This window comes from Macrotis lagotis, chromosome 1 (genome assembly GCF_037893015.1).
Source record: "Macrotis lagotis isolate mMagLag1 chromosome 1, bilby.v1.9.chrom.fasta, whole genome shotgun sequence".
Taxonomy (NCBI): Eukaryota; Metazoa; Chordata; class Mammalia; order Peramelemorphia; family Peramelidae; genus Macrotis; species Macrotis lagotis.
This window is the reverse complement of record NC_133658.1, coordinates 603,482,999-603,495,819: the sequence shown is the minus strand read 5'-3', so window position 1 is coordinate 603,495,819 and position 12,821 is coordinate 603,482,999.

The window sequence follows — 12,821 nt, the reverse complement described above, 5'->3', positions numbered from 1 at the left end:
TATCTTTCCAGAGTAGAACTTTTTTATTTTACTAAATCAAATGATATTTTAAAAAGTCAAAACAAAAAATAAATAAACAATACAGTAGATTCTAATATTTTCTGTCCCTTTCAGCCAATTGTGAATATAAAGAAGACATTTGCTGTGTTTTACAAATTATTATACAAGATATTTGCAAATTCTACTTTTGTACCCTAATCCAGGTTTGTATTTACTTATTTGTTTATTATTTTCATAAAGATTACATAACATTGGAAAGTAGGGATGTTTTTGATGCTTTCTTGATTGCTTTTCTTTTTTTTTAGGTTTTGATTGCTTTTCTTCAAAAATCATTATAATTCCCTCTGTTTTTTCCCACTAATCATTCCTTTTTTAATATTTAGAAAATAAATACATAGGGGATACAACATGCACTATTATTTAAGTTCATAAATAATATATAAAAATAATTTGGAAGAGTTGCTATCATTTTAAGGGAGTATGAAAGTTTTTCATTTAGAAGCTCAACTTGAGCTGAGCAATGGAATATATAAAGAATTCTACAAGGCAGTCCAGCCATGGGCAAAAGTCAGTAAAAACGCATGAAGATGGAAAATGGAGCATGATATATGAATATCAGGAAGACCAATTGAATTAGACTGTAGTTTACAAGAAGAACAATTACATATAAAAACTGGAAAAGTAAACTGGGAGGGGCAGCTGGGTGGCTCAGTGAGCACCGGCCCTGGAGTCAGGAGTACCTGAGTACCTGAGTTCAAGTCCAGCCTCAGACACTTAATAATTACCCAGCTGTGTGGCCTTGGGCAAGCCACTTAACCCCATTGCCTAGCAAAAACTTAAAAAAAAAAGAAAGGTGGGAAAATAAGTGGTAAAAGGTTTTAAAAGACAAACAGAAAAGTTTATCATTTTTGCTTTTTGCAATAAGGAATTTATAGAATAGAGAAGTGACATGATCAAATCTACACTTAAGGAACATGGAATGGAAAGAAAATAAAACAATGAAATTTTATAGTGGCTCAGTAAAGTGAGGGATTACTGAGAACTAGTGTAGTGAGGAATGCTTCACAGGAGGCAAGAGTTAAGATCAGTCTTCCAAGATGGACAGCAGTAAGAAACAAAGCAAAAGAAGGGAGAAAGAACACTATGGAGAAATGGCACTGTATGAATTAATAAATGAGCAAAAGCATTTAATAAATGTGATCTACCATAAACTGTGCAAATCAAATGCATTCCTTTCCCTCAAGAAGATTATGATCTAATATGGGGACACAACAGCTATAACTGATGTATTAGTTGGGGAAATTACCAAATAGCGGCATTGGGGAGTTTTTTTTTTGTTAACTTTTGAAGAGCAAGCAAATAATTAACTTGATTTTTGTTGTAGAACTGAAAAGCTAATGTGTTTAGTATCATGGCAACTGAAAAAGAGATGCTTGGAAAATAAAGAAAAGTGTAAACATCACTAAATCCAGACCTAGATATAGTGACCAACTGAGGTAACAAAGACTCACAATTGTAGGGACCCCAAGGCAGAATTTCTAGTTTATAATAATATTAAGCACTCAGGAGCAAGTTGATTGAGCATATTAGCCCATGAGAAAATGGTGAGGGACTGTTTGAAAGCAATAAAAGACTATGATTTATTTAACAGTTAAGATATAGCCCAATTTAACAAGATGACAAGTTGGATATTTCTTTCTAGAATTCAACATTGTTTAAAAAAAAGTAATTACAGGGGGAAGATAGTTAGCACAGTGGCTAGAGTACCAGCCCTAGAGTCAGGAGGACCTGCCTGAATTTAAATCTGGCCTGAGACACTTAAAATTGCCTAGCTGTGTGACCTTGAGCAAGTCACTTAACCCCATTGCCTTTAATAAATGCAATTTTAAAAACTAAAAAAAATAAGTAATTATACATTTTATGGGGGGAAAGCATGCTCATCTCTTATACTAAAAGTCTACAATTTTAAATGGGTAAAATTCCCTCTAAATGGCAGATATACTTGTCTTCATTTTTAAATCTGAAGTTTCATATATATTAAAAAAAATGTGTCAATAAATTACTCTAATGGAATATATAAATTAAGAAATAAATGTGTGTCTATACTGTGATACCATCTTTCTTCTAACTAATACAAGTCAGATTAAAACAGGTAATCAGACTGACAGAGAAAACATTCCACCCATTCTGTAGAGTGTTCACATTTTTCTCTACTATTTATATTTATTTATATTTACTGACAATCTTGTCATTTGGGATTTGTATCCCCTCTCAAACTCCTCCCAAACCTATGCAAAGCAGGCAAAAAACTTTGAAAGTGTTGTGGATGATTCCTTTCTTTGCTTTGGTTCTGCCCGGTGATGAATCACGACTTAGACTTGGAATGTAGGTTTTGGAAAGAAAATAGAGATTTATTAATGAAAGTTACGACATATTAAGAAAGTAATAGAAAAGTTAAAGAGTTTAAAGAGAAGACTACATGGAATGCTGATTGAATTGAACAGGCCAGGTGAGCAAGGTTCAGTAGGAAGTTGGAAGGTAAAAGAGAGCAAACCCCTTCCTCAATCTCCTTAAATTCTCTCCCACAGTTCCTGGGAGGGGGTGGTGGCCTGGGAGTGACCCAAGTCCTACATTGGAGATTTTGCATTTTGGAGAGGGGTATCTTTTGGGTGGTCTTGGATGTTTCCAGGGCCCCTGGTTGCCCCACCAGAAGCCAATGAAACCCAAATATGATTGAAGGTCAGGTCTTCAAGTGTGGCCTAAATTAGACGATAAAGGAAGAAGGAAGATTCTCTTAACAATACAAACAAAAGATTTGTCTCCAACTGATCTCATCACTCTCATGCCCAGGTTTCTCTGCATCAAAAGTATCACACATCATATTTTCTCTGGAAGTCTCAGTTCCATCATTTGTGAAATGAGGACATTGAACCAGAGGAGCTCTGAGATTCATTCCATTTCTAGAACTATAATGCTCTGAATTCATTTTATTCAAAAAAGATTTTCCAAAGTAAAATGACATGTTAGAAAGATCGCTGTCTCATGAGTCAGAATTCATATCCTATCTAGAATATATATATATATATATATATATATATATATATATATATACACACCTTGGTGGGCTTGGACAAGGCACTTAACCTCTTTAAGCCTCATATTTGGCATTTCCTAAATGAAGAAGATAAATTAAATGACATTTGATGTCCTCTCCTATTCTAGATTTAAGAGATATTATGGATATTAAAGAAATCACTCATTTTATAATATACTAATGGGATGCTGGATTCAGTGAACTTATTTTTCCATTTCTTTTTAATTTTTAACTCCAAACACATTTATTTCATAAATGGACAAATAGGAGTCTCAGTGAATGAAATACTGTGTCTGGAGTCAGGAAGATCTGAGATCAAATTCAGCCTCAGATACTTATCAGCTATGTAATCCTGAGCAAATCACTCAACCTCTGTCTACCTTAGTTTCCTAATCTGTAAAGCAGGATGTAAGTCCCAAGGTTGTACTTAAGATAAAATGAGATATATTTTTAAAATATTCTATATAGATACCAGTTAGAAAAGAAGTAATAGTTAGTCATAATCACAATGTTAAAAGGCCTAAATTTTTATGCTTAGTCCTTAAAGGAGTCCAGTATTTATGCTTAGTCCTTGAAAGAATCCCTAAAGGAATCCTTAGTGCCTGCATTTATTTAGTAAATGGAAGTTAAATGACTCACCCAGGGTCACATAGTTAATAAATGTTCACTTGAAAATTGTATTTTTGAACAAAAATTTTGTTAGAAAGATAAAGTATTTGTCACCTATTTCCACTATTAGCTTTGAAGACTTCCACAATAGGTTAGAGTTCTATACATGTGAATTTCTTTGGGTACAATTTTTTTTCAAGGCAAAGAGATGGACTAATTGACCCTTCAAAATTCTTTTAGGTCCTGGTGGTTGTTAAATCACTGTCGCAGGTGCTATTTTTCTCATCTTATGATCAGACTGTGGTAAAGGGCAATCTCATCCCATAGCCAACTTTCTTCTAGGCAAACCTAATTATATTAGATGCCTTTTGAGTCTTTCAAAACTGGGGAGTCTATGCTAACCAAACCCTAAATGGGTACTCTATTGCTCTATTATGAACCTCTTAGCATTAAGGAGATGTTGAGTGAAGAGAAATGATAAATTCCATTTTTCCTTTCACTGTGATAGGAGGGAAGAGGAAAATGAAAGTAAAGAAGATAAATAAAGAGGCATAGTAACAAATACAAAAAAAGGCATCTTAATTTCTTCTTCTGATAATATCACTTTCTACTCTACAAATAGAAATGAATTTCTTTGGGCTTTATCTTTTCTTCCTCCAAATATTCCCAGGGTTTTCATTGTTATATTGCACATTGTTATAAATGCCCCAAATAATAATAAAATCCCCACAATTCATATAACACTCATACTAGACCTAATTTCATTTTGGGGATGAATTGAATTGGGGGAAAAAATCTCATTTTCTTCAGAAAACTTTGTATATCATAATGCTTTTATGTGCTGTGAAGGAATAAGACTTTGCCTTAAAGAGTTTTCTGTGCCCTTTGAGGGGAGACAGAAAAGATATAAACTGGAAGGAAAGCAGGTTCTGGACTGAGGGAATGGTTAATATGGAGGAGAGAACAAGCTCTTTCTAAAAGTACAAGTGTATGTATATTGTAATTCGATATTCTTTTTAACCTCCTTTCATTGTTTATTTGATATCTTCTTCTGAAGGAACACATCACAAAGTTATCACTTTGACTATCTCCATTCCAAGCTTTTTTTTGCTGTGCCTATATACCTAAATCACAATTTCTTTTTAATTATATGAGTCCTAGTTTTTTTCCCTGTTTGAAGTCATTGAGGTGAAAATAAAAGGCACATTAGAAAGGCTTCAGTGGGATTTCATATGTGCTGAAATGACCTTTTGATATTATTTCTCAGGGAAGAAAAAATAAAGAATTTCTATTTTTTGCATTCTAAGATAAGTTTTCTGTTGTTATAACAAACTCCATTTGCAATTTGCAGTGAAGTCTGACTGGAATTATAAAAATGTCATTTTTATTGGTGACAGATTCAGTCTCTTCTCCTTAATTTTAACATAAGAATTCCCCACTTTGGTGCCAAGATGTATAAGGAGGAAGGAACCCTCTGAAGCACCTCCCAAATTCCCCTGCAAATAAGTAGTAAACCCTCAGAATTGATCTAGAAGAAGGAAAGCAAGTTACCAACGCAACAGGAAAAGTCTGTATTAGGTGGATGTGAGGGGAAGTAAAGTCCAAGAGAAGCAGCAGCAACAACAGCCAACCTTACAACTGGGAATTGGAAACAAGATTGGAAGATTGGTGAGGTCTCATCCTTCTGGAGGAGACTAGGCAAACCAGGAGTCTGTGCAGCAAAGCAAGGTCCCACCCCAACAATGCTATGTCCAGCACAAGCCACCAGCAAGGGTTGGAACCCATTCACTGCTGACCAGTAAAGAAGCAGGGCCCTGAGGCTAGTCAACAGTAAGACTCCATCCTTGGGACTTATCAAGGGAAAGATTTTGTTTCCATAGCAACCCTAATGTAAGGTCCATGCTGGAGCAGGCCAAAAACTTAGAGATCCCATGCCCCCAGTCCAAGTCAGAAAAGAATCCTATGTCCAGAGAAAGCAAGCACCTAAGGTCTGAAGTCTAATGAAAATCAGCAGTAAAATCCAGACCCCCAGCACAAATAGCCCAGTTCACTGCAAGACCAGAACCCAACTCTCACATAATAACACCAAATCACAAAAAAGCAGAAAACATGAGCAAAACAATTACAAAAGCAACAAAAGAGGTTGAATACAGAAAGTTGTTATATTGATAGGAAGGATTAAGATATAAACCTTGAAGTGGACTATAGTGTCAAATGGCAAATTTGAAGTCTTAGAGAAAAATGAAATTTAGTCTCAAGTTCAAAAAGAATTCCTGGAAGAGTTTAAAGAGGATTTTTAAAATCAAATTAGAGTAGAAGAAAAATTGGGAAAAGAAATGAGATTAATGCAAGAGAATCATGAAAAAAAAGAGTCAACAGTTTGGTTGGGGAGGATACAAAGCTGGAAATTTTTCTGGAGTTGTCAGGCAGCAAACACCATGTCAACTGGTACTTTTAAGGAAAATAATTCCTTAAAAAATGTGAGAAAGGCTTCATATTTAGCATTTCCTAAATGAAGAAGACGCATTAAATGACACATGAGTTACAAAAGCTTTCTAAAGAAAATGATTATTGGGGCGGCTAGGTGGCGTAGTGGATAAAGCACCAACCCTGGAGTCAGGAGTCCTTGGGTTCAAATCCAGTCTCAGACACTTAATAATTATCTAGCTGTGTGGCCTTGGGCAAGCCACTTAACCCCATTTGCCTTGCAAAAGCCTAAAAAAAAAGAAAAAAGAAAATGATTATTTAAAAATTGGAACTGGACACCTGGAAAATAATGATTCTAAGTTACATCAAGATATGATAAAACAAAAGCAAAAAAGGTTTACAAAAAAAGAAAAAGTAAAACATTTCACTGGAAAAACAATTGATCTAGAAAATAGATCTTGGAGAAATGATACAAAGAACTCTGTCAGTCCAATAAGATTTGGACTACCTGAAAACCACAATCAAAAACAAAACAAAACAATACAAAGCAAAATAAACAAAACAAGAATCAACCCTTGATAACATCTTTCAGGAAAATGTCTAAGAAAATGGTCCAAATATATTAGAACCATATGGCAAAAATGAAACTGAAAGAATTCATTGATCAACACCTGAAAGAGATTTGAAAATGAAAACTCCCAAAAACTTTACAGTCAAATTTCAAAGCTCAGAGATCAACAAGAAATTATTGTAAGCAGCCAGAAATAAACAATTCAAAAATTGTACAGCTCTATCTAGGATTATACAGGATTTTACAGATTCCTCCTTAAAGAACTAAAGGGCTTGTAATATAAGATAATGATGATGATGATGATGATGATGATATTTCTTTTTCATTCTTGAGAGATGACCATAACATCATATAGTTGATGCTTTGACATGTATGTGAATTGGATTTTAGTGAGGGAGTGCTGTGCTAAGTCACCAGCATTTCTTTTTCCTCAAGAGCAAGTTGGGTCCAATAGCCAGATGTGGATCATGATGACTAAAGATGGGCCCTCAATTTGAGGCAATCAGGGTCAGTGACTTGCCCAAGGTCACACAGCTATTGAATGTCTGAGGGCATATTTGAACTCAGGTTCACCTGATTCCAGGACTGGTATTCTATCCACAGTATCACCTTGCTAGCAATCCTAAATACACCTACTCATACATACACACATATGCATATTTTCAGTTTGAAGAATTTACCATCAGTGTGGCAGCTGACCTTGATGCCATTTTCATGCTCACTGAACATCATGCTAAAAAGAATGGGAGCAAGCACCTATCCTTGTTTTACTCCATTGTTGACTATGATGGCAAGCATCCCATCGTGAAACTGACATATGATACTGAAGAATTTCTCCAGGCAACCAAATTTTGACGTAATTTTCCATAAACCTTCATGACTGACAGTATCAAAACCGTGGTCACATCTACAAATGTTGTTCTGTTCCTGGAATTTTTTCTGGAGTTGTCAGGCAGCAAACACCATGTCAACTGATACTCTACCATTATGAAACCACATTGGCTCTCAGGAAGGTGATCAAATTCTAGATGAAATATCAGCAGTCTATTGAGAAGGAGTCTGGCAAGAATCTTGCCAATAATGACTAAAAGAGAAATACCCCTATGATTGTCAAAGGGCAATCTATTCCTTTTACTTTTATAGAGATGAAAAATGGAGACATCCTTGAATTCTTGGAGGATAGCCTTTTTAAGCCATATAACCTGGGAAATTTCAGTCAGTTTTTGGATGAGCAATGGACCCTCCACTGGGAAAATCTCAGCTGGAAAAGAATCAGCACCAGATACTTTGCCACTTGAAAGGAGCCTAATGGTATTCCAATACTCTTCTTCAGTTGTAATTTCAGCTAGGGACTGATTGACTTCACCTTGAGGTAAATGGCCAGTGACTTCTGCATTGATCTATAATGGTCTCTTAAGAACAATATGAACGTGTTCCACCCATATCACTAGGATCATGTCTGTATCATTAATCAATGTGGATCCAATCAGTACTGAGTAGTTGATATGCACCATATGTCTTTGGCCCATAATAGCCTTCAGGACCTCATAATAGTATGTTGGTTTGCTACTGAATGCACAAAATTGAATTTCATCTGTCTTCTTACTGAACCAAGGATCTTGCATCTCTCCAAGCTTCTCTTGTACTTTAGTTTTTATGGAATTAAATGCTGCCTTCTTGGAAATGAATTAACTATCTTGCTGGCAGACCTTGTAGAGTCTTTTTTTTTCATTTAGCAGCTTCTGTATTCCCTAGCATTTTCATCAAACCAGTCTTCGTGTTTGTGAGTGTTCTGGCCCAGTTGAGCAAATACAGTGCTGTATACCAGATCTCTGAAAGCTGCTCCCTCCTTTTCTGCTCCACTGTTGCTAGCTGTGTGCTGGTTCATTTTTCCTCCAAGTTAGCAACAAACTGTTCCAGCCCAGAGCGACACCCTTATCTTTTGACATTAATTCTTCTAGTATTCATTTTGCCTTTGGACCACCACTTTGGTTCAATATGAGTATTTATATTAGAGAGCATGAGTCTGTGATCAGTCCAACTCTCTGTACCGTGCATTGCCTTTTTCACTTTCACATCCTGCCCTGTTTCTTCTCCTTACAATCACATAGTCTAGTAGATTCCAATGTTTGCTATGAGGGTGCATCCATGAAGTTTTATTGTGTTTAGTTAAATGGATGATAGTGTTTATGATGAGAAGGTCATAAGATGCACAGGTCTTCAGTAGAAGATCACCACTGCAATTGCTGTTTCCAACTCTAATCCTCCTAAGGACTCTCTGCCATGCCTGGTAATCTAAGTCTACTCTTGCTTTAAAGTCACCCAGAATTATATGCTTGCCCTCTTTTAGTACTTTGATGTTAAGCATCTCCAGGTCTTCATAAAATTTTTCCTTAACTTCATCAGTGTTCATCATGGTGGGAGCATAGGGATTGGTGATGGTGGCATGGCATTTTTCCTGGAAATGGAAATCTCATTGTCATGAGCCTATCATTCACTCTTTTTGATAGGCATTCAAGAATGTAGAGTAGATTAGTTCTGATTGCAAAACATATCCCAGCTTTGACTGTGATCACTCCAGAAAATTGTGATCCGGCTTCAACTTCAATAAACTGGCCTTCAATTGTCAGCCTTGTTTCTTTCAGGACTTTTATTTGGATACCATACTTGTTGAGTTCTCTCACAACAATAGCTATTGGTCTTTCACGTCTATTGGCTCTTGTGTTGTCTATGAGTGTGAGTGTGCTCATGTTCCATGCACCAATGGTGAGTAATAATTTTTTTTTAGGTTTTCTTTTCAAGGCAAATGGGGTTAAGTGGCTTGCCCAAGGCCACACAGCTAGGTAATTATTAAATGTCTGAGACCGGATTTGAACCCAGGTACTCCTGACTCCAGAGCTGGTGCTTTATCCACTGTGCCACCTAGCCACCCCAAGTAATATCTTCTTTGAAGAAGTTTTTGAAGATTTTTTTTTTGTCTCAACTACACTGTGGGATTCCCCACCTGCCATGGTAATCAGGTCAGGGTTGGGTAAGTAGACAATTTTTAGAGCACTTTTTCCAGCTCCTTCCTTGCATAAGAAGGTAAGCAGTATAATCCTTAAAAGGACTGCTCAGTCACCAAGGGGGCATACCAATGCTGCTTTTAGTGAAGAAATGACTCTATATCTTGGACCACCTGTGTGCTGGGTTGTGACTACAGTGATCACTACACATTTGCTGAAGGATTTTGATACTTTTTCATTAATAAAATAATATAAACATATATTTGTATTTATATATGTGTGTATGTGTATATATTATATACATGCATGTATATCTGGATGTATGTTTGTATAACTGCATTAAGATATAATTTTATGATACTTTGTTATTTTATATTCTAAAGTTCATTAAAGGCACATGTTAGTTTTTTCATGTCATTAGTGGGTTTTGCAGATATTTCATCTTTACATTATTTTCTACATATTAAAGGCTTGTGGTAATGCTGCATTAATGAGTGTATTGACACCATTTGCCCAACAGCATATGTTTATTCATTTCTCTGGGTCAATTTTTGGTAATTCTTACAGTTTTTCAAGCTTCATAATTATATCTGTTTTGATGATCTATGGATTTTTGATGTCACTATTATAGTTGTTTTGGAGCAACACACACTGTGTCCCTATATATCAGTGAATTTAACTGATAAGTGCGTGTATTCTGACTGCACCACTGACCAACAATTCCTCCATCTTCCCCTCTTCTCTCTCTCTCTCTCTCTCTCTCTCTCTCTCTCTCTCTCTCTCTCTCTCTCTCTCTTTCTCTCTCTCTCTTTCTCTCTTTCTTTCTCTCTCCCTTCTCTTTCATAAAATGTGCATTTTTAGCTAAAGGAATATATTGAGTTATGCAGGGTGGATAATTTTTTTTGTTATAATCCTAATTACTTTGACCTCTGAAATATCAGATTCCAAGTCCTCCAATCTTTTAATTTAGAAACTGATAAATCTTTTTTTCGATTGTAGTTCCACAATATTTGAATTGTTTATTTTTTGGATGTTTACAGTATTTTCTCCTATATCTCACAATTCTAGAATTTGGCTATAATATTCCTAGAAATTTTCATCTGAGGATCCCTTTCAAGAAGAAGTGATTGATGGATTATTTCTATTTCTACTTTGCCTTCTTATTCTAGAATATCAGGATAATTTTTTTCTTGATAATTTCTTGAAAAATGATGTCAAAGGACCTTTTTTGGTTCTTTTGATCTTGGTTTTCAGGTAGTACAATAATTTTTACATTATCTTTTTCTTGTATCTATTTTCCAAGTAAGTTATTTTTCCATTGAAATATTTCATGTTGTCTTCCATTTTTTTCATCTTTTTGGAATTGTTTTATTGTTTCTTGAGTTCTCATAAAGTCAAATGTTCAATTAATATTTTTAAGAAATTATTTTCTTCAGTGAGTTTTTGTATCTTCTTTTCTACTTGGTCAGTTTTACTTTTGAAGGAGTTCTTTTCCTAAGTGAATTTTTGGGCCTTTTTCCCAGCTGATCAATTCTGCTTTTCAAGGCATTTTTCTCTTCATTGACCTCTTTTATCATTTAGCCTAGTCTGATTTAAGTGTTATTTTCTTCAGTATTATTCTTGCTAAGCTGTTGCCTCTTCTTTCATGATTTTCTTGCATTACTCTAATTTTTCTTCTCAATTTTCCTTGTCCTTCTCTTACTTAAGTTTCAAAAATTCTTTTTGAGCTCTTCCATGTCCCTGAGACCAATTCATATTTTTCATGGCAACTGAATGTGGGAGATTTGATTTTTCTATCTTCTTCCTTGTCACCATAGCAACTTTCTACAGTAAGATTTTTTTTCTGTTTGCTCATTTTTAAGTCTATTTCTTGACTTTATACTCTTTGCTAAAGTGGAGTTCTGCTTCTAGGTGAAGGGTACATCAGTCCAAGCTTCAGGAATTTTGTGCAGTTGTTTTCAGAGATAATTCTGGGGACCTGTACATTTGTGGTTCTTCCAAGGTGGTATGAACTTAGGAGATGTGTGTTTACTACTCTAGTGTTCTGTTCTCTGGTCCATGAATGACAAAAAGCACCTTTTTCTGTCCTGAAACTGTGTCAAAGATCCTTGTGCCTACAATATGTGTTAGTGCTCCTCCTCACCCTGGGATTGCCACCCATCACAGTCACCCAGAACTGAGTATAGGCAAAGAAACAAAATCTTGTTCCCAGTGCCAGCAAAGACACCCTTGTAATCTCTTTCTCATCAGTTGTTCGAGTTAACCCCCTTGTCTGCTGTGGACTGAGAGTTGTCAAAGTAGCTGCAACTGTTGCTGATTCATTCACTCCCATGGCCTGCTTTTGGTTTCCTGGGGTCACACCTGCACTGTTGTGACCAGGACTGAACTCTACTCCACTCTCACCCAGATGCAATAGACTTTTCCTGCCATCCTTTTAAGTTGTCCTTGGCTGAAAAATTATTTCCTCTTATCTTTTTGTGGATTCTGCCACTTTAAGAATCATTTTATAACATTATTTAAAGACCTTTGGAGAAGTTTTGTTGAGCCCTCAATGAAAGAATTCAAATAAATTAACATCCAGTTTTCTGCCCTAATGACTTTTTTAATATACAAAAAGATATCACAAAAGCTAGTTTAATATTTCATGCATTTAATATTTAAATAAGAACAATAAAAGAGATGCACAAAACTAGATTAGTCATATTACTCACAATAAATGAACATATCCTAAAGGAGAGAAAGCAGAAGCAGCCAGTTAGAACAACTGCAGAACCAAAACTCATTAGAAATCTATACCTCTATTGGTTCCTTGTTTCCCAGCTTCCTATTGGTTTCACCATTTAAAGAATACCAGTGCACTCATAAAATCTCAGGGGGATTTTGGAGCATAATACAAAGTAGAAACACCCCTTGGTTTGTCACCCCTTGGTTGTTTGGTACTTTTTCTCTTTATGCTATATATTTCTTTACTGAAGTAACAAAAATTAAGGAATTAAAATGTAGTATTTCATCAAAAGGTATAATGGATTTTAAGAAATGAATAAATATTGTAAGCATAGTTTCATCAATTTTCCATCCTAAGGATGTAATGAACATTTCTACAGGCACTTAGAAA